Source organism: Otolemur garnettii, unplaced genomic scaffold (genome assembly GCF_000181295.1).
Source record: "Otolemur garnettii isolate 467f Iridium unplaced genomic scaffold, OtoGar3 scaffold00002, whole genome shotgun sequence".
NCBI lineage: Eukaryota > Metazoa > Chordata > Mammalia > Primates > Galagidae > Otolemur > Otolemur garnettii.
Window position 1 is genome coordinate 13,529,383 of NW_003852397.1, and position 21,708 is coordinate 13,551,090.

The 21,708-nt window shown below is 38.8% G+C and overlaps 1 non-coding gene across 1 annotated transcript; it reads right to left on the minus strand.

The window, feature by feature from the left end:
- Positions 1–8,111: 8,111 nt before the first annotated feature.
- LOC111725757 lies at positions 8,112–8,215 on the minus strand. Its single transcript, XR_002773742.1, has one exon. It is a non-coding gene; the product is annotated as a U6 spliceosomal RNA (small nuclear RNA).
- Positions 8,216–21,708: the final 13,493 nt, after the last annotated feature.

The following is a 21,708-nucleotide window of genomic DNA, read 5'->3' on the forward strand; positions in this document are numbered from 1 at the left end:
GCACTATGCAAAGTCTATTCTCTACTCCGCAGTATGGAGGCTAACTTCTAAACCAGACATTCAGGTTCCTGTATTGCCTAAATCCATGGACACCAACTCTTCTGAAGAGTTGGTTTATTCATTGATGACTCCATCAGTGTTTGTTGAGTTCTTTATAACTTGCCAGGCTGGATCTTAAACACTGTAACTTCCTTTTCTTTCTTTCCAGAGCCCTGAGGCCATCAGCAGAGGAAGGAGGGAGAGAGAGAGACAAAAACAGAGAGACAAACCCAGCCAGCAGTCTACTCCAGCCCACTTCTGGAAGTGGGAGTGAAGTAATCTGGGATATTTCAGCCCCAACTGACTGCAGCCTCCTGAGTGACTCCATGCTACGTGGAGCAAAAGAACTTTCTGAATGAACCTTGTTTGAATTTCTAACTCACTGAATCATGAGCAAATAAAATACTAGTGATTTTAAGGCAGTAAATTTGGGGGTAGTTTGTTTTTCAGCAATAGAAAACCAAAATATGTGTCCCTTTTTACAAGCAAGTTTGAAGGTATTTTCATGTTTAATAAACGTGTTCTGCCTTTGCCATTTCCTATTCCTTGTGGCTCTTGCATTTTGGAGTCTGGCACGGTGAAGGCCTCTATGCTATTAGGTGGGTGCTTTCTCCGTCCTTTGTTGTTTTGGAATTCTGGATTTCTTCAGAAGGATGAATGATAACTTCCACATGTTCTGAAGGTTGGTTGGTAGTCAGGATCAGATGAAGGCCTCATGATAATGACACAGAAATTAGAAGAGACGACATACGCCTGGGAGATAACTGTCCTGTAACAGGACTGCTCTCTTTAACTGAGTTTTCCTATCCTGTCACTTAACCGTGGGATCAGGAAAATTATGATCCAAGGGAATGATGTCCTATTATCTGAGATCGGTTACAGACCAGTGCTGGGTATCACCCACGAATTTCTGGTGATCTGCTTTGTGAAGAGGCTTAAATTCCCATCTGTGTTGCATTTTGGAATGAATGTGTACAATGTCAACAGTGTGGGTAATGGCCCTCAGGGAACAAAAGAAGGGCAAGAGCATCCTGAGCTCCTTCACAGAGTAAAAAATGTGCTAATTTTAGTCACATTAATAGGAACGATATCCATGAATCACTGCATCAATAATGCCTGTATCGAGGTGTCCACTTTCTCTAAGACACAGGAGCAGGTGGTGCGTACTTCTCTGGGCTCCATTTTCAGCAGTGCTGTTATATCCAAAGATGAGGAGTAAAATAATATCTGTTCCCTGCTTGAATACCTTCCGGAATTTTGGATAGTACACATCTATAATGTGACATTTAAATTTTTTAATGGATTAATTTTAAGTAACATTGTCATTCTAACTTTGTGAGTTCATACATTGCCCACATCAGCAAAAAAAAACCCCAAAACGTTCCTTTTTTTCTGTGAATATGCATGCCTTCTGCATGTTTTTCTTTTGCTTTCCAGTATATATTTTCATCATTTTTAGGAGCTAGCACCCAGCATTTTATTCTGAAACAAGGATATTTGGATTGTTGGATTTCTAAGTTGCATGACTAAGTAACATGAAACCAATATTTAAACAACTACACTCCCAAGTGAGAGAAAAATACAATTAAATTCAAGTGGAGGAGGGGGAAGAAAAGGGAAGGAAGCAGGAGGGAGGGGAGTGGTAAGCTCTCACCTAACATGCACAATGTCAGGGTGTAGGCACACCCCCATCGAAGGGCTCAGCTTCACCTTGAACTTTACCTAACAAATGCAAACAATGTAACCTAATCATTGTCCCCTCCTATTAATCTGAAATAAATGAAAAAAAAAAAAAGAAGAAAGTATTGTGCTGCCTGCTGGTGTTATGGGGCTGGGGGAAACCTGGGCCTAGCCGGCCTGGTAGCTCACACTCTGTGGCTAAGGTATGTGCTTATTGGGGAGGGGTGTTGAGTACCTCTCCCTCTTAACCTGGGGACTGCTTCCAAGTGATACTGGAAGACAATGGCAGGATTCACCCGGCTGCAGGTTGACAAGGAATCATTGCCTTAAGTAATACTAAGGCATAGCCAGTTTCCATGGAGTTTTACAAGTTCCAACCCCTCCCTCTGTGAGAAACTGCCTTAAGCAAATTAATACTAAACTCTCAATTTCCATTATAGAAAGATGGTTATGTTATTGATTACATTTTATCTCAGAAGCAATGTATATTTATGAAATCCCTTAAAGATTTGACATGGTTTTCATTTGATAGATCAGTATACCATGATTTGAATCTGGTCAATTGTAAGAAAGTTACTTTTGATTGTGTTATTTAAATTTGGATGTAACCATGGGAAAAGAGAAATATACAGATTCAAGAAGTAAGTGGCTTGAATATGAAACGTACTTCCCTTGAAAGGCAAATAGATTAGTGCAAATAATTTTTAGTACATAATATGGCTCTGTAAGGTTGTTATATCTAGTTTTTAACTGTATTTCAATTTCCCTAAGAAATGGCAGCACGTAAAGCATTTTTGATATATTGCTAAACTGTAAACTGATTCAGAAATGGAAAAGAGATAGAAATAAACTTTGGTTGGAGTATGGGACAGTTAGATGCTTAATTAATTTTTCTCCCATATTTGAAACTAAAATATGAATAACTAAAAGAAGAAACCTTAATAATTCTCTTTCCTTTCTGTTTCATGCTTCCTATGTTTTCAATAATTTGTATTACTTGTATAACAAATTTATATTCAAAAATCCAGGGTTCTATACTTCATGCATGTGGTATACATTTCATTTTGCTTACGGAATGCTTATATATTTTTAAAATTTTAAAATACTCTATTTGAATTGTCTATTTTTATTTGATGCATGTTAAAAGGTCAAAGGCATTTTCATTGGCATTTTATTTTGTCCTTTTTTTATTGCACCATCTTTCACCCCCATAACAATGACAGGCTTAGGGTGGGTGCTTGATGAATGGTAAGTAAATGAATGACTACAATACATCTTCTCAGAGGCAACTTTAATTCCTGTTTGAATGTGCTTACTGGAATCAAATTTGTGATCTAAATAGAGAGTATCAATCCTGTGCAACTCAGCATGACCTGGTGTGATGGTCAATTTTATGTGTCAACTTGACTGAGCCAATGGGTACCTAGATATTTGATCAAACGTTATTCTGGGTGTGTCTGTGAACGTATTTTTGGAAAAGATTAACATCTAAATGCTGGCCATCCACTCTCCAAACTTTCCCTCCTGTTTGGAATAATACACCACTAGAATAGTCTTGATGGAAGACAGGTTACTACTCCTAATTATAGTAGCCAAAATGGGTATATCTTCTCTCTCCTTCCCTCCTAGGTGTCAGGATTTGGTCTTGGGATCAGGGCTCAGTTAATTAAACTTTCCCACCAAGAACATTATACCTGTAGTGACAGCAGGGGCAGCAGTTCTCCCCAAACTTCTTGCTTCTTCCCTTCAATGCTGCCTTTGGTGTGGGCTCACATTCAAAGTTTGGTCTGCCAGCATCCCTCCAGTGATGTGAACTCTCAATAGCTTTCCTATAAATTCTCTTTATACTTGAAAGAACCAGTGTTGGTTTCTCTTACTTTCAATTTAAATATTTCTAAAAGAAATTATATAATGGTTCTTCTTAGTACCTTAGTATTTATCTTGATTCTTAATATTTTCCTAGCCGTTCAAGCTTTATTAATGAAATAGGATTTCTGACTCAGAGACCTGAGTGGTGAGTGATCATATACGGTAAATGGAAGTGAGCTATCATATGCGGTGTTTAGCTTAGCAGTGTTGGTTATCTTTTCAAACCATACCAAATTGCATGAAGTAATTGAAACATGTAAGTAAGCAGAACTTTTTTTTTCCCGACAAGTTAGCTAGTGTCTTTTGCACCATTATATCATCCAAAGTAACTGGAATTCTGCCTGATACTCAACACAAAATGATAAGGTGCTTTTGTTGAATAAGTGAATGGATAATATGGTGCATATAAGGAATTATATGATAGGAAAACTTATTATTGAGAGCTTACTACTTCATGCCAGTCATTATTTTAAATATTTTACACACTTATTTAATCCTCATGATAATCTTATAACAAAGGTACCATTAAAATGACTATTTTGCAGGGAAGGGAATGAAGGTAATGACAAAAGAAAGAAAAACAGGGCAGCTAATAGTCCTGTCACTCTGCCAGTGCTTACAACTTCAACCATGGTTAGTAAGTCAGTTCTTTTTGGCTTCTTAAGAGCAGCCAGGTCCAGACAACTCAGCCCCTGCAAGCTTCATGTGTCTTTTATTTGCGGCTTAAGTGTGAGTCTCAAAATAGCACCACATACAGATGGTACAGCTGGCCTTGCAGATGTAGATTGGAGCCATCTGCAGAATTTCACAGACGAAGCTGCAGCTTAATTTGTTACAGGTATATAAACGTAATAGTAGTGCGCTATCTTAATGCATAATCTTTTTTTAAAGAACACCTTCCTCATCTAGAAAATCATTTGGGACCACTTAAAGCAATCTCAATTTTATAACCTCAGCTGAAAACCGTAAGGAGAATCCCAATACAGAAGTGTAGGCTAAAAATATCTTTTAAAGAAGTCGATATGCCTTAGGTTTCATCAAACTGGCAGAAACAGCTTTTAAGGCTGTTCTTCCTTGGTGCCCTACTCTGACCCAGTGATGTTATCCCTCATTAGAGTAGCAGACTAAAGGCATCCTATGGGTGAAGCGGATCATCTGAAGCACAGTTCTATGCTTCTGGCGTCCTCGTGTTTCCTCAGCATGATGCACCTGCCTCCACCTCCTCTGCTCTTTCTCATTTTGTCTCCTAACTGTTCCTCCTGGCCCTAGCTTCTCTCTAGAGTTTATTAGGTGTCTTTCAGTGATCTAGTGCTATATAATACAGTACCCCCAAATGTACTGGCTTAAAACAACAATTGTTTTATTATTTCTTACTATTCTGTGAGTTGGAATTCAGATGGGGAACAGCAGAGATGACTCCTGTCTTCTCTGCTCCACATCATCACGTCTATCAGGGCTAGAATGTCCACGATGTTTCCTTACTTCCATATCTGCTGCCTCCACTAGGGAGTCTCCAATGGTGGGAGCTGTTTCTAGTGACTCTGCTGGGGTCATTGCTCTTCCTGTTGTTGGGTTCTTCCCTTCCTCTCCATGTCACTCATGACATCTCCCTTCCCAAATGGCGTCTCCCCAAGGCCTCTATATGTGGTATCTCCAACAGGGTAGCCAGATGTCTTGCATGGCAGCTCAGGGCTTTCAAGAGTACAAAAGCAGAAGCTGCCAGGGCCATTTCCTTATTCTATTGGTCAAAATTGGTCATGGGGCCAGCTCAGATTCAAGAGGAGGAGACACAGGACTTCTTTGGGGGTCACCAAAGAACCAGGGCACCACATAGTGTAATGGCAGCATCTCCACCATGTTGGTGTCCAGACACTGTGTATGCACATGCTGGACATTTGATGAAAGCATCTTCTCCATCTTTCTTTATTTCAGTCACCTGTACACAGATGTAAAAATAATGATCTCACACACCATTTTTGTCATGCTATTATTCCTTTGGGTTGAGTCAGTTTTGTAATAATTTTGGTGAGAGGTTAATGGAGAATTCGGAGAACAATCAGTTATGCCTTATGTTCAAAATAAAGGGATGATCAGAACAAAATGAGAACAAACTTCTGAGTAAAAATAGCGAAATCCTATGGGTTTTTTAAAAAATTAACATTCTTAAAGTATAACATGTAATTTATAAACTGTAATAGGATTTAAGGTATAATTAACATAAACAATGCATAGATATTAAGTATTCTTTCACTGAGTTTTGACAATTTCATATACTATATAAACACTATTCAAAACAAGATATAAATCATTTCTATCATCCCAGAATGTGTTCTCATGGCTCCTTGCCAGGCAATTCTTTCTCACACCAAGAAACAACCATTGTTCTCATTTTTACCACCATAGACGAGCTTTTGTGGTTCTTGAATTTCTTGTAGATGATGTACACTATGCAGCCTCCTGTTACAGAGTTACAACTCTGTGTCTAGATTTGTTCATTTGACGGTTTTGAAATTCACTGTGTTCAGTTTGGTGCATTAGTAGTTTGTTCCTTTTACTAATGAGTAGTTTTCAATTGTATGAATGTACTATGCTTCTCATGCTCCTGTTGATAGACAGTTTGGTGTTTTTTTTTCAGTTTTCTCTCTCTTCTCCCCCATCCCCTTTCCTTCCTGAGCCAAGAGTAAATTTATATTTAACTTAGCATTTCTCCAGAGTGTTTAACTTTAGAGTTCTCCAATGTTACACTCTCCAATGGTACACCCTGTTATACCATGTTACAATCCCAATCCCAATGTATGAGAGTTCTAATTGGTCCATGTAACTCTCATTAGCATTCTAATTAGTATATAATGGTGTCTCACTGTGGGTTTATTTTGCATTTCTCATAACTAAGGAAGTTGGGACCCTTCCCATGCATTTACTGGCCATTTATACACCTCTTCTGTCAGGTGTTCTTCAAACTATTTCTTGATTTTAGAAATTTTTTATGTATTTTGATACATGTCTTTTGTCAGATAAGATATATGTATTAAAATTATTTTCATCCTCAGTCTGTGGCTTACATATTCATATTAAAGATATTCTTTTGCTGGGCAAAAAATGTTTAATTTTAATTTTCATTAAGCCTAAATTATCAGTTTTTTTCTTTTATGGTTAGTGCTTTTCATCTCATTTAAAATATTTTCTTTTTTTTTTTTTTTTTTTTTTGAGACGGAGCCTCAAGCTATCCCCCTAGGTAGAGTGCCATGGCATCATGCTGACAGCAACCTCCAACTTCTGGGCTCAAGCGAGTCTCCTGCCTCAGCCTCCCAAGTAGCTGGGACCACAGGCGCCCGCCACAACGCCTGGCCATTTCTTGGTTGCAGCCCTCATTGTTGTTTGGCAGGCCCGGGCTGGGGATTCGAACCCGCCACCTTAGGTGTATGTGGCTGGCGCCTTAGCGGCTTGAGCCACAGGCACCTAGCCTCGTTTAAAATATTTTCATAACCCCAGTCACAAAGGTCTTGTTCTATGTTTTTAACAGATATTCTAATGGTTTTACCTTTTATATTTAGGTCATTTTCTATTTTGAGCTAATTTTTGCATATAATGTGAGATAAGAGTAGTCCATTTGTTTACGTATGAATATTCAGGACTGTTTTCTCTCCTTTTTTGAGACAGAGTTTAACTCTGTTTCCCAGACTAGAGTCCATGCCATCAGCCTAGCTCACAGCAACCTCAAGCGATCCTCCTGCCTTAGCCTCCTAAGTAGCTGTGATTACAGGCACTCACCACAATGCCTAGCCACTTTTTCTATTTTTAGTGGAGATGGGATCTCACTGTTGCTCAGGCTGGTCTTGAACTCCAGAGCTTAAGTAATCCTACAGCCTCGGCCTCCCAGTGTTCTAAGATTATAGGTATGAGGCACCATGCCTGGCCTGTGGTAAAGATTTTTATTATAAACTTAATTTCTTTCACAGATAAAATCTTTATTAAAGACATTTGATTTTTTGTGAACAAGCTTTGGTTGTTTGTATTTTTCAAGGGATTTTTCCACTTGATCTAGCTTGTTGAATTTTTTTGTTGGTAGAAAATTGTATAATATCTGTAAGATCGGTAGTGATGTCTTCTCTTTTATTTGTGATATTGATGATTTATATCTTCTCTCTTTTTTGATCTTCTTTAGAGGGATTTTTTAATTTTACTAATATTTTAAGGGAGTCAATTTTTTTTTTTTTTTGAGACAGAGCCTCAAGCTATCCCCCTGGGTGGAGTGCCATTGCATCACAGCTCATAGCAACCTCCAACTCCTGGACTCAAGCGAGTCTTCTGCCTCAGCCTCCCAAGTAACTGGGACCACAGGCGCCCGCCACAACACCCAGCTATTTGTTTTGGTTGCAGCTGTCATTGTTATTTTGGTGGGCCTGGGCTGGATTCGAACCCACCACCTTAGGTGTATGTGGCTGGCTCCTTAGCCACTTGAGCCACAGGTGCAGAGCAAGGGAGTCAACTTTTAATTGATTGGTTACATGTTGACTTTTTCTTTTAATATGGACTGCTTCACAGATTTGTGTGTCATCCTTGCACAGAGGCCATGCTAATCTTTGTATCGTTCCAATTTTAGTATGTGTGCTGCTGAAGCAAACACAATTTTGACTTTTTTTTTTTTTTTTTTTGAGACAGAGACTTAAGCTGTCCCCCTGGGTAGAGTGCTATGGCATCACAGCTCACAGCAACTTCCAACTCCTGGGCTCAAGTGAGTCTCCTGCCTCAGCCTTCCAAGTAGCTGGGACCACAGGTGCCCACCACAATGCCTGGCTATTTTTTGGTTGTAGCCATCATTGTTGTTTGGCGGGCCTGGGCTGGATTCGAACCTGCCACCTTAAGTGTATGTGGCTGGCACCTTAGTCATTTGAGCCACAGGCACCCAGCCACCATTTTGACTTTTTATGTTATTTGTCTCCCTTTTGTTGATTTCCATTCTTATATTTGTCTTATTTTTATATTTTTAATCTTGGTTTTGATTTGCTCTTTTTTCCCCTAGCTTAAAATAGAATCATAGACCATTGTTTAGCCGACTCCATTTCTTATAATATAGCCATTTAAACCTTTAAGTTGTACTCTAAGATAAGACCTACTATAGAGGCATCTCACACATTTATGTTATTATTTTATTCAGATTATTTTCTAATTTTACTTGTCATATGATCTTTGGCCCTTTTGTTAGAACTATGTGGCTTAATTTCCAAATATTTGAGAATTTTCTCAGTATTTTATTGTTATATATTTCCTTTTTTTGCTTTCAATGTAATTTTCATTTTATTTAAAAACTATTTGAGTGCCTATTATAGATAAGGTACTATGTTTATTTTTTATTTATTTTTTTAATTAATTATTTATGTATTTATTAAATCATAAACACATAGATCATGTATAATAAATGGTGCTGGAAGAATTGGCTGGTGACTTGTAGAAGACTGAAACTGGACCCACACCTTTCACCATTATCAAAAATTGACTCTCACTGGATAAAAGATTTAAACTTAAGACATGAAACTATAAAGATTCTTGGAGAGAGTGCAGGGGAAACACTTGAAGAAATTGGCCTGGGAGAATACTTTATGAGGAGGATCCCCCGGGCAATTGAAGCAACACCAAAAATACATTACTGGGATCTGATCAAACTAAAAATCTTCTGCACAGCCAACAACACAGTATGTTATATATTTGTAATTTCATTCTTTTATAGTCAAAAAATTACTCTGCATGGTTTTTATCATTTGAAATTTATTGAAACTTTCTAGCTTGACACATGGTGTACTGTGATACATGAGCCATGTGTATATGAACAGAATGTATATTCTGTAGTTAGTTGGTACAGTGATCTACAAATAACAGTTAAATAAAATGCTATTGCTCAAATCTATGTGTTTACTGATTTTTGTCTACTTGTTCTTCAAGTACTGAGAGGGGATATTCAAACTTCCAACTACAGTTATGTATTTGTTGATTTTTTTTTTTTTTTACTTCTGACAATTTTGATTCATGTACATATTTGAGGTTCTGTTACTAGGTAATTACACATATAGTATTGTTGATTCTTGTTGATGAATTGTCCTTATTGTTACTGAATCACTTTATCTATAGTGGTACTTCTTGTCTTAAGGTCTACATGGTTTGATATGACATAGTCACATTATACTTAATGTTTACATGGTATAACTTTTCCACCTTTTGCATCTGTTTATTTAACTACTACATACTTAGTTTTGTTTATTTATCTAATCTAATAAACTCTGTCTTTTAATTGGAGTGTTCAGTACATTTTCACTTAATGTAATTATTGATATGGTGGAGTTTCAGATTAGCTTCTTTCATTGAGTAATATGCATTTAAGTTTCTTCCAGGTCTTCCATGACTTCATAGCTTATTTCTTTTTAGGACCACATAATATGCTATTGTCTGACGTACCATAGTCTATTTATCCATTCACCTACTGTCTTAGTTGGCTAGGGTTACCAACTAAGGTGGCAAAATACCACAGGCTGAGTAGCTTAAATGATGAATATTTATTTTCTCACAGTTAAAAAGACTGCAAGTTCAAGATCAAGGTAAAGGCCAGCTGAGTTCAATTTCTGGTGAAGACTCCTTCTTGGCTTCTAAATAGCCACTTTCTCACTGTGGCCTCGCATGGCCTTTTCTCTAAGTGCAAGCCAAGGATCTTTGAAGATTAGGTGCCCATTCTTATGACCTCATTTAACTTTAATTACCCCTTAATGCCTTTAATTCCAAACACAGTCACATTTGGGATTAGGGCTCCAAAGTGTAAATTTAGGGGTGCTGGTGGTAGTGGTAGAGATAATGTATCTATAGCATCTATTGAAGGACACCTTGGTCGCTACCACGTTGAGTTTTGACAATGCTGTAAACATCTGTGTGCAGGTTTTTTTTTTTTTTTTCAGACATAACTTTTCAACTTCATTGGGAGTTCAAAATGAAAATATCATGGAGTGTGATTACTGGATCATGTGGTAGGAATATGTTTAATCATCCAAAGTGACTATATAATTTTGCATTCTCACTGGCAGTAAGAGTTCCTGTTGCCCTACTTCCTCTCCCTCAGTATTGTTGTCAATGTTCTAGATTCTGCCCATTCTCAGAGGTGTATAGTGGTTGCTTTGATTTCCATTTCCCTAACGGAAATCTCGTTGCTTTGATTTCCATTTCCCTAATGGCATGTGACGTGGAAGGACTTTTCATACGCTCACTTGCCATCTGTCTATCTTTTGGTGAGAAGTCTGTCCAGTCTGAGAAGGCTTTTGCCTATTTTTAAATCAGGAAATGATGTTCTCTTGCAAGATTTAATTTTGTAGATTAGTAAATCTTCGAAAATAACCTGTGAGTCTGTAAAAAATTTTAAAATGTTAAAGCAATTGTGAAATATATAAATATAGTTCTTACAGTTCTGAAGAATTTGATATATTTTTCTTCTGGGAAAATTTTACTTTTTAGGTAGTTATTCAAAACCATATGCAAATAAACTTTGGCTTGAGTAAATCCATACTCTACATAACAATGAGATTGAAAGGTATTCTGGTTTTTTTTTTTTTTTTTGAGACAGAGCCTCAAGCTGTCCCCCTGGGTAGAGTGCCGTGGCATTACAGCTCACAGCAACCTCCAACTCCTGGGCTCAAGTGAGTCTCTTGCCTCTGCCTCCCAAGTAGCTGGGACGACAGGCGCTCGCCACAACGCCCGGCTATTTTTTGGTTGCAGCCATTATTGTTGTTTGGCGGGTCCGGGCTGGGGATTCGAACCTGCCACCTTAGGTGTATGTGGCTGGCGCCTTAGCCGGTTGAGCTATAGGCGCCGAGCCGGTATTCTGGTTTTTAAGGAACAGTAACACACATATTAAAGAAAAACAAGAAGGCATCTTTTCCTTATATTTCTAAGAACAAGGCAACATTTCCCAGACCCCAGCCCCACCCTGAACACCCTATCCTACCACTCACATTCTTTGGCCTGGACTGTGTTGCACATCTTCTTAAAGCAGTTCCCGGGCCAGAGATATTTTGTTTTGCTGAACCTATGACTTGAATCACCCCAAAAGCAATGACAAGGGAGTTTCCAAACTCCAAGATGGGGCCAGTTGAGATTCCAAAGAAAGAAGCACCAAATACCAGGGTGATCAGTCCAAAGTGCTTATGAGGGAAACTTACAGAGAGCTGTAGCAATCTCTGCAGCAGACAGTAAGAGAAAAGGGAGTGTTCTTTCTAGATGTGTCATCAGTGAGAGGTTCAGGGTATGGAGTTTATATGAAGGTTTAAGGAATTTGTCTCAGTTTCTTAGTATTTTGGACAATGGCCTTGATACTTAGAAATGTTCACGGCTCCGGCACGGTAGCAAAATCTTGCAGTTGACTGGGTCACAGAGCAATTAAGACACTCTCCTGATCTTTGGTCAGGACATAGAAAGAAAGCAGGGTGAACTAAGGGACCCTGCAGGAAAACAAAGTCTTCATGATGGGCTTAGATCAATTAGGACCCAACCTTGGGCTTTGGGATGAAGCCAGCCTCCTCTGAATTATTTGGCTATATGGAAGTGGTGGGCATCTGAACAAAATCCATGTATTATTGTTAGGAAGAAATGTTGGAGGCAAACAAATAAGTTTACTTACTGTGACCTAAAATATCTGGCACTAAGTGCCACATAAGGGACAAATGCTAATCTGGGCGAGAGGGTCATGCAGTAGAAAAATGGTGTGGAGAGCACAGGGGTAGTGAACCCATGTAGAGGTAGGCTGGGGAAGAGATAGATGTCATCAGCTGATCCTACAGGGAGGAAAGCAAACTTCAAAGCCCTGCTTGGCTGACTGCAAATTTTGCCTTGGGCCATCAAGCACAAATGTTTGTATAGCTCATAAATAAACCAGCAGCTCTAGGAAACTGTTGTAAGTAGAGGGTCAGGACTATGAGCTGTTTCTTAAAATAATGAAGTCAGAGGGATCTTGCCTCTGTGGATGTTTTGGAGTCTTATTTACTGCACAAAGGGGTTGTGTAAGTATGTGGGGGTGAAGAGCAGGATCAGCTACATAATTTGCAAGGCCCAGTGAAAAATGAAAATTCAGGGCCCCTTGCTAAAAAATTACAACAGATTTCAAGATGTTGACAGCAGAACATTATACAAAATCTGGTGCCTTTCTATGCATAGGGGCCCTGCACCACTGCCAAATCACACACCCATGAAGCCGTTTGTGGGAGGAATTTGCTCCCTGTCTCCAAGTTGGTTCTATGCAGCAATTTAATGAACTCCATACATATTTCCATACAGCAACACTGCTGCTGTCCTATAACATCAATGGGAAAGTGGTGTCAGAACACAGTACGGGGAGTTGAGAGAAGTTCCAACTCTGCAACTGAGAACAAGCTATTTAGCTTATTTACATCTTAGTTGGGCTATTTGTTAGAGTTGATCTAGATCAGCAGTTTTCAAACCTTTTGGAGTTGGCCATGGTCTGAATGTTTGTCTCCTAAAAACTCACTTTGAAATCTAATTACCAGTGTGATGGTATTAGGAAAAGTATCTATTTGGATCAAGGTTGCAAACTATAGCTCTTGGGTCAAATCCAACTGCTGCCTGTTTTTGTTTATACACTTTTATAGGAATACAGCCATACCCAGTTATCTATACATCACCTATGGCTGTTGTGCTCTACAATGTTAGAATTGAGTAGTTTTAACAGAGCCTGCATTTCTGGCAACGCTAAAATATTTACTATCTGACCCTTAACAAAAGAAGTTCACCACTTCCTGATCTAGATTATTTACTTTGACGATGCTGGGAAGACGGCAAGAACAAGGCACAAAAGTTCACACACTTGGGGAAATGAGCAGCCTAATAAGGCAGGAAGTTAGAGATCAGCTAATAAGCTGGAGACCTAATTAGTGAAGTAGTATGTGGCATATGGATCTAGACTCTAAAATAAGACAGAGACCAGTTATCAAGACAGACATACAAAACTGAAATGAGAAAAGCAGCTAGTTTACCTAGATGGCAACTTACCTGAAGTATGGCTTAGTCCTGAAATTTCTTCTGAGAGTGGTCTAGATCCCAGAGCCATGCAGGGAAATAGAGTTGAGAAGAGAGAAGTACTGCGGCAGGGACCAAATGGGTCCTCATCTAAGTTATAGAGATGAGAAGATAATGGTCGCTGGATTGGTATGAGAGTGCAAAACAAAACACCCATGTCAATAACCAATTGAATATAGAGAATAAATAGAAGGGAAAAAAACAAGGGAGAAGAAAGTAATAATTAGCAGCAAACAAAAAAGATTATCTCCTAAGCATCTGTGATAAGTAGCACAAATGAATGGATTACCCAGATGCACAAGTCAGACTCTCACTTTAATGACTGTACATAGAAATCAGAAAATACAGCACCCTGGAATCAAATCCTGTGCATTTGAGTTTCCCTGTGGTAGTTTTAAAAGTAGAGATTCCAGAGCGCTTTCTCAGGACTACTGACTCTGAGTCCCTGTGATTGAGACTTGGGCAAACATGATGAGCTGAACCGTGTCCCACCCACAAATTCATGTATTGAAGCCCTAACCCCCAGTGCCTCAGAATGTGACTGAGATAGGGCCTTGAAATAGGTGATTGAATTAAAATGAGGCCATTAGGATAGATCCTAATCAGGTCTGACCCTAATCCTGTCCTTATCTGAAGAGGAAATTTGGATGCAGGGAGATGCCAGTGGTGCCCACGTGCAGAGGGATGACCACATTAGGCCAGAGCAAGGCGGTGACCACCTGCAACCAAGGAAAAAGGCATAGAAGAAATAAAACTTATCAAAACTTTAATCCTGGACTTTTAGCTTCCAGAACTGTGAGTTTTATTTCTTGTGAAAAAAATAAATTTGTGTTGTTTAAGCCATCCAGCCTGTAAGATTGTTATAGTAGCCCCGGCAAATGAATACATTATGTGTGATAATCAAAAATCAACATAGGTAAGTCTGTTATTCATATGGGGTTGATCACCACTTTATTAGAGTGAAGATGAGGACCCAGGTGGAAGACAGGGAAAAAGTGTTAAAGAATGTGCAGAAAAAATGTTGCCTTATAGAAAAAATATAGTCATGAGCTTTGTGTTTCCTGCAGGGGTTCTCCATACCTGTTATTTTGCATTGCACCCCCAAAGCAGCTGTGTTTGTGCAAAGCCCTCTGATATCCACGGGAAGCCCTTCATTTGCTATCCCGGTGCTGTTGTTTTGAATTGAGTTAGGTCCGCTCTCTTTTTGTTCTTGGGAATTCTTGCCCCCCACCCAATGGGGGCTAGCCATTTTCCTGTTATGTGTTTTTTACTGTCTCCCTCTCCTGTTGTCATATTGGAAACCGTGCAGAAGACAGAAGCCAAAGAAGGAAGGGTTTTCTTACCATTAAATAAACTATTTTTAAACTAGACAAAATAAGGGCCATTTTTGATGCAGTGATCTTCCAGCTATCTAAGGCTTGTTGTTATAAATCCCATTTCTCAAAAGAGTTCCCGCATTAGCAGATTTTAATGAAGCAGTTATTAAGCATTTTTGGCTCTAATGAAGGCAGATTCATTTTCTAATGATCTTTAGCTGATGAAATAGCAAGCCTTGAGTATGTTAGTCTTTGTGCGGAGAATATTAATGTTTTCTGTTTTTTTCAGTGATAGTGAATCAGAACAGCTTTTGACAAATCAGTCAACTGAAATGAAATCTGAGGTCACTCCTTGTTACTTAACATGACACATCTTAGACCAAAATTCCAGTAGCCCATTTTCTTAGTGGTGATAGTGGGAAAGATCCAGAATGTAACCATTTGATTAAATACTTCTAGCTTCTTCTTTTTTTTTTTTTTGTTTTTTGATACAGAGCCTCAAGCTGTTACCCTGGGTAGAGTGCTGTAGCATCACAGCTCACAGCAACCTCCAACTCCTGGGCTCAAGCGAGTCTCCTGCCTCAGCCTCCCAAGTAGCTGAGACCACAGGCGCCCGCAACAACACCCAGCTATTTTTTGGTTGCAGGCGTCATTGTTGTTTGGCGGGCCAGGGCTAGATTCGAACCCACCACCTCAGGTGTATGTGGCTGGCACCTTAGCCACTTGAGCCACAGGTGCTGAGCCTCTAGCTTCTTTTAAAAGAAGATATCATCTTCTATTAAAGACTAGTTTTCAAGGAACGATGTCAGCAAGATGGTGGAGTAAAGAGATCCCAGGCTTCATTCTGCCACAAAAAATAACAATTAGACAGTTATCCACAAGTGAAAATAGCTCTGGAGAATGTCCATTTCAGAAGTTGCAGCAACACAGTGGAACAAGAAACCCAAGAATAACTGTGCAAAAGCGGTAGGAAGAACAATTTCATTTTGCCTGCATTATCCCAACCCCAGGTTGGCACTGCTCAATGCCAAGAGGGAACTCGGCACACAAGTTCCCCCCACAGGGAAAAGGAGAGCAGGGTGATTTCCTCAGATTTTGGGGGCATTGCCCTTAAGGACCTACTTTGATTTCACCCACCCAGGTCTCTGGGGAGACCAACAAAGCTGAAACATCTGGAGTTGACTAAAAACAAAGAAAAGTCGAAACTATCATTGTCAGCCATGTGGTGGATGCTACTGTGACTCCCACTGGCTTGATCCCCAGCTTACACCACGGGAGACCACCGCAGCCTTTGCAGCACTGCCACCTCCCAAAGATGACCCCATGTTGTTTGCCATCATGGAACTCAGAAGTCTGCTCCACAAGACTGTCAGCAACTTTCACCTCTGCGAGTCACAGATTTTTGCCTTTGTAGACTCCTTACTGCTTAACCTGCTATCCTTCTCTTTCTGCCCTCTCCAGAGTTTCCCAGCTGGTGCCACTGTGGGTTCCCTATTCCCAGGCCCACCATGGCTATCGTGTACACATGCTTGGAAATGACCGGGGCCTCTGCAGCAGGCTGGAGTTTCTAGTGCTGCATGTATACCCATCGCTGATCCTGCAAGGTTGTGTGTACACAACTCATGCTGATGCTACCACCAGCCCCCACCACCATGTAGGCACCTAGTGTTTGCCCACATCAGTGTGCATGGACACAGTCAGCCTTGACTCCCAGCACTGGCCCTCACCACATGCTTATGCCTGTAGTTGCTCCCTGAAGTTGAGATTATGCTCATTATCAGGTATTCAGAAGGAGAAGGCAGAGACAGAAAGCTTATTTAAAGAAATAATGGCTGACGGCTCCCCAAGTCTGGGAAGAGATTTAGATATTCAGATACATGAAGCTCAAATGTTCTCAAAGACCTCCCTGAGACGTATTTTAATCAAACTGTAAAAAATCAAAGACAAAAATTTTTAGAGCAGAAAGAGAAAAGAAGCTTGACATGTACAAGGGAATTCCTATAAATCTATCCGCAGATTTCTCAGCAAAAACCTTGCAGTCCAAAAGAGTGGAAGATGGCATATTCAAAGAGCGGAACAAAACCCCTGCCAAACAAGAATAGTTTACCTGACAAAGTTGTCTTTTATAAATAAGCATGGATAGAGACTTTCTCAGTAAAACAAAAGCTGAGGGAGTTCATCACCACTAGACCTGCCTTAGAAAAAAATGAGAAGAGAATTTTCTCAAACTGAAGTGAAAGGATGCTAATTAGTAACATGAAAACATATGAAAGTATGTTTAACTCACTGGTAAAGACAAATATATAATCAAATTCAAAATACTCTAATACTGTGATGGTAGTGTGTAAATACTTATAAATCTAGTATAAGGTTAAAAGACAAAGGTACTAAAACTAACTATATCCACAAGAATTTGCTAATGGAGCCACAATATAAAAAGTTGTAAATTGTGACACTGAAAGCATAAAATTAGGGGTGGGGCAGTAAAAGTGCAGAGTTTTTGTATGCAATCAAAGTTGTTATTAGATTAAAATAGCTAGTTATAACAATAAGCTGGGGTTTTTTTGAGTCTCACTATGTCATCCTTGGTAGAGTGCTGTGGTGTCACAGCTCATAGCAACCTAGAAATCTTGGGTTTAAGTGATTCTCTTGCCTCAGCCTCCCAAGTAGCTGGGACTATTAGGTGCCCACCACAATGTCAGGTATTTTTTTGTTGTTTTTGTCATTGTTATTTAGCAGGCCCGGGCTGGATTTGAACCCACCAGGCTGGGTGCGGGTGGCCGCTGCCCTAATGAGTGAGCTACGGGCGCTGAGCCATGATAAGCTGTTTTATAGAAGCCTCTGAATACAACAAATATGTATAGGAGAAATGCAAAAGATAAAGATAAAGGAATCAAATCAAATACTAAAAAGCCAGACATAAGAGAATACATTACAACTGGTACCATAGAAATAAAAAATTATAAGAGACTACTATGAACAATTACACACCAAAAACTTAGATAACCTAGAAAAAATGGGTAAATTTCTAGAAAAATACAACCTAATAAGTTGTATTTTCTATTTCTTCGTGAAATAGAAATAGAGAAATGGAAAAATCTGAATTGGCCAATAACAAGAAAGAAGGCTCATCAGCAATCAAAAGTCTCCCAGCAAAGAAAAGAGCAGGACCAGATGGCTTCACTTGTAAATTCTACTAGAATTTTAAAGAAGCATTCATAGAAATCACTCTCCAAGTCTTCTAAAAACTTAAGAGGAGAGAAAACTGCCAAATTCATTTATGAGGCCAGCATTACCAATGCCAGTCAAGAGCATCACCAAACAATAAAATTATAAACCAATATTCTTGATGAACACATATACAAAAATCCTCAACAAAACACTAGCAAAGGCTCAGCATCTGTAGTTCAGTGGCTAGGGCACCAGCCACATACACCAGAGCTGGCAGGTTTGAATCCAGCCCGGGCCTGCCAAACAGCAATAACAACTACAATCAAAAAAACCTGGGCATTGTGGTGGGCACCTATAGTCCCAGCTACTTGGGAGGCTAAGGCAAGAGAATCGCTTAAGCCCAAGAGTTTGAGGTTGCTGTGAGCTGTGATGCCATAGCACTCTACACAGGGTGACAGCTTGAGACTCTGTCTCAAAAACAAACAAACAAACAAAATCAACAAAAAGCACTAGCAAAGTGAATTTAATAGTACATTAAATAGATTCTAAACCATGATCAAATGAGATTTATCTGTGGGATGCAAGGATAAATATGCAAATCAGTAAATGTGGCATACCACATTAAAAAAATAAAAGATAGAAATGATATCATCTCACTAGATGCAGAAAAAGCATTTGATAAAATTGAACATCCTTTTTATGATAAAAACTCTCAACAAATTACTTTATTTTGCTGTCTTTAGTGTGCACTTTTTTGCCCAAATTTTTTAGGGAAAAGTAAGGATGCACATTATACCTGGGGGGTACTATTAGTTACCCGTACATAAAATTTCTTCTACTTTGTATATGTTCTTGTGTTTTGTAATTATTTGTTACATAAAATTTCATGTACCAAAATATGTTAAAAATAAATGCTAAAATTCCTTTATAATATAAAAACAAGTACCTAAATATAAACAAATACAAATTTGAATTAAAAAATTAAAAATAAATTTTTTTCCCAACAGTTTGGCCAAAAATTTGAGTGTGCATTATACACGGGAGTGCATTATACACAGAAAAATATGGCACATATAGAAGGAATATACCTCAGCATAAAAGAGGCCATATATTAGGGGTGGTGCTGTGGCTCAAGGAGTAGGATGCCGGCCCCATATACCAGGCGTAGTGGGTTCAAGCCCGGCTCTGGCCAAAAAACTGCAAAAAGAAAAAAAAATAATAATAATAAGAAGAAGCCATATTTACAGACCCGCAGCTAACATTATACTCAATGCTGAAAAGCTGAATGCTTTTACTCTATGAGCGAGAACAAGGCAATAATGCCTACTCTTGTCTCTTCCATTCAGCATAGTATTAGAAGTCCTACTCAGGGCAATTAGGCAAGAAAAGGAAATAAAAGATGTCTAGGTCAAAAAGGAAGAGTAAAACTGTTTGTGTTTGTAGATAACACAAAGACATTGTCTTATATCCATAAAACCTCAAAGATTCACTGAATAAACAAATTCAGTAAAGTAACAAGATACAAAATCAATAGACAAAAATCAGTTGTGTTTCAATACACTAAGAATGAATTGGGGCAGCACCTGTGGCTCAAAGGAGTAGGGCACCGACCCCATATACCGGAGGTGGCGGGTTCAAACCCAGCCCCAGTCAAAAACTGAAAAAAAAAAAAAAAGGAATGAATTAGTTGAAAAGATATTGAGAAAAATAATCCCATTTATAATACTATCAAGAAGAAATTTAAATCAAGAGGTGAAAAATCTGTATACTGAAAATTGCAAAACGTTTATGAAATAAAATGAAGAAGATATGAATATATGGAAAGATACCCCATGTTAATGTATTAAAAGAATTTCTCTCCCTTTTTTTGGAGACAGAATCTCATTATGTCACCCTTGGTACAGTGCCGTGATGTCACAGCTTACAACAACCTCAAACTCTTGGGCTTTAACAATTCTTTTTTTTTTTTTTTTTTGAGACAGAGCCTCAAGCTGTCCCCCTGGTAGAGTGCCATGGCATCTCAGCTCACAGCAACCTCCAACTCCTGGGCTCAAGCGAGTCTCCTGCCTCCGCCTCCCAAGTAGCTGGGACCACAGGCGCCCGCCACAACGCCCGGCTATTTTTTGGTTGCAGCCGTCATTGTTGTTTGGCGGGTCCGGGCTGGGGATTTGAACCCGCCACCCTAGGTGTACGTGGCTGGCGCCTTAGCCCGTTGAGCTACAGGCGCCGAGCCAACAATTCTTTTGCCTCAGCCTCCCTAGTAGCTGGGAAGACAGGTGACTGCCACAATGCTGTTTTTTTTTGGTTGCAGTTGTCATTGTTGTTTAGATGGCCCGGGACCGGGTTTAAACCCCAGCCTCAGTGTATGTGCCATACCCACTGAACTATGGGTGCCGCCCAGATTAAAAGAATTAATATTCTTAAAATATACATACCATTCAAAGTGACATACAGAGTCAATGCAATTACTATCAAAATGCCATTGGTATTTTTCAAAGAAATAGAGAAAACAGTCCTAAAATTCAGAGGGAACCACATAAGATCCTGAATAAACAGGATCTAGAGTAATCTTGAGCCAGAAAAACAAATCTGGAAGCATTACACTTCTCAAATTCAAATTACTTTAAATTATTTCAAATTATATTACAAAGTAATATAATCAAAACAATACGGTATTGGCATAAAACTAATATTAATATGTAGTATGGGAGATACTACCTGCAATTAGGTAAATCATAGTAAGGGACTTGAATACCTCACTTTAAGCAATGGACAGAACATCCAGACAGAAAATCAAAAAAGAAACACCAGAATCAAAGTGCACTGTAGATAAAATGGACCTAAAGGACATTTGGAGGACATTCCATCCAACACCTGCAGAATATGCATTTTTCTTAACAATACATGAAACAGTCTTTAGACTGTTAGTTCAAGAAACAAATCTTAACAAATTAAGAAAAAATTGAAATTATACTCAGTATCCAAAAATAAATTAAAATGGATCAAAACTTAAATGAAAATCCCCAGACTATGAAACTACTAGAAGACAACATTTGGAGAAATGTGTCAGAACATTAGTCTGAGAAAAGATTTTTTTTTTTTAGTAAGACCTCAAAAGCTAAAATAGACAAATTGTATCACTTCAAGCTAAAAATCTTCTGCTCAGCAAAGGAAATAATTAACAGAGTGCCAAGACAATATACAGAATGGGAGAAAATATTTGAAACTATCCATCTAACAAGAGAAGCAAGAAAATCTTTGAAACTATCCATCTAAAAGAAAGCAAGTCACTATATGGGAGAGATATTATCTGCAGTCCTCTGTTTACTGCAGTACTATTCACAGTAACCAAGATACGGAATGAACCTAATATCTTGTTTTCCATCAACAGATGAATTGATAAAGAAAATGTATATATACTCCATAAAAAGTGAAATTCTGTCATTTACAGCAACATGGATGGAATTGGAAGACATTATATTAAATGAAATAAGCCAGGTAGAAAGAGACAAATATTGCATGTTCTCAACTCATATGTGGAAACTAAAATAGTTGATCCCATGGAGAT